The sequence below is a fragment of the Chlorella variabilis genome (assembly GCF_000147415.1).
Source record: "Chlorella variabilis unplaced genomic scaffold CHLNCscaffold_20, whole genome shotgun sequence".
In the NCBI taxonomy this organism is placed as follows: domain Eukaryota; kingdom Viridiplantae; phylum Chlorophyta; class Trebouxiophyceae; order Chlorellales; family Chlorellaceae; genus Chlorella; species Chlorella variabilis.
Genome location: NW_005435068.1, coordinates 344,382 through 346,046, shown reverse-complemented (window position 1 = coordinate 346,046; position 1,665 = coordinate 344,382).

The following is a 1,665-nucleotide window of genomic DNA, read 5'->3' as shown; positions in this document are numbered from 1 at the left end:
CACAGCAGATGCCGCGGGACCCTATCAAAGGCCTGCTTGAAGTCCACATAGCAGGCATACAACGGCTGCCCACGCGCCCGCTGCCGCTCAATGATGGCTCGCAGTGCAAGCTGCTGGTCACGGCAACCGTACCCTGGCCGGAACCCCGCCTGGCCAGATGCCCGAATGCCCGCCGCCTCAGTGTGGGTTGTAAACCTGCTCTGAAGCATGCTGGCAAACAGCTTGGCCGGCAGTGTGCCCACGGCAATGCCGCGGTAGCCGTCACAGCGCAGTCAATTTCCCAATGTGCCCAATCCCTGTAACACACACACACACACACACACAATTTCTGTCTTTTGCCCCCCGTTTCCCCTCCTCACGACTCTCTGACAGTCACTGGGCTGGCTCCCAGGCACCCTCCGCTTTCCCTGCCGCCCGCTGTGCCCGATCGGCTCCTCGCAGCCCCGCGCTCCGCCGCCCTGTCTGATGGTTGGTTTCATACTCGTATTGTCCAGAGCTAGTGGGCGCGGCTTGTGTGCCCCCAGCCCTTTAAAGGGCCCGGTTCTCTGTAATCTCAGTCAGTCGGTCAGTCAATCGTGGCCACCGCAGCCTGGCGGCCGAGGTGCGGCGCCGCCGTGATGCCCCGCCAGCCAAGCTCGCCGGCCCGCGCTTCACCCAGCTCACACTCAACGGCTTCCTGCGCCAGTTGGCCTCACAGCCTCTGCCGGCGCGGCCTCTTCCAGCGACGGCACTCAAGACCCGCTGCAGGGCCAGGCGCAGCCCTGCAGCCCGCAGCCACGCCACTGGAGGCTGCCCGTCGTGCGACGCTCCAGTCTTCTGGTCCCTTCTTGCAGGCAATTGCTGATTTTGAGGCCTGGGCTGTGCCCCCGCCTCCTGGTTGGCCGCCTTGGCCCAGCCCACCCCTTTTTCTTCTCTGCCGGCGGCCGCGTTCAGCTCCGCCCCCCTCCTGTTCCCCCCCTGCTTGAGCGTCTGTCAGCTCCGCCTGGCCCTTCCCCGCCTTTCTCCTGACTGTGCCCTCCTCACGCCTTTTCTCGTGTCCGTCTTCCCTCTTGCCCGTCTTCTGCCTGCCTGCCCTGTGCCTGCCGCCTTGCTGCCGCGTTGCTCGCCTCCTGTGCCGGCTTGCGTCTGGTTGCCCGTGCGTTGTCGGCTGCTGCCTGGCTGTGGTACCCTCAGGCCTTGGCTGGCTGTTGCGCCGTGCGAGGTGTGCTAGGAACCAATGGAGGTGGTTGCGCTTTTCCGCAGTCACGCCATGGGGAACCCGCCGGCAGTATGCTGCAGTGCCTGTGCGCCTGTGCCTGCTCGTGCGTTGTTGTGCTTGCCGCGTTGCCGCTCGGTGTGCTTTCTCTGGCGTCCCCCTTTCTCCCCTCTCCTCGTTGGCAGCTGGCTGCCCCCTTCTCCCGTGTGATCTGACCTGAGCCTTGACCCCCTGTGTCGCCTGCCCTCTGAGGCGGTCCCCGCCCGCCCGCCTGGCCGCTCCCCCAGCTTCTGTGCCGGGGTGGGTGGCGTCTCTGAGCCGCTTGCGCCGCCTGCTGGCGGTCCTGGCCCTTGATCCCCCTCTTTCCCCTGTCTTTTGCCCCCCGTTTCCCCTCCTCACACCTCTCTGACAGTCACTGGGCTGGCTCCCAGCACCCTCCGCTTTCCCTGCCGCCCGCTGTGCCCGATCGG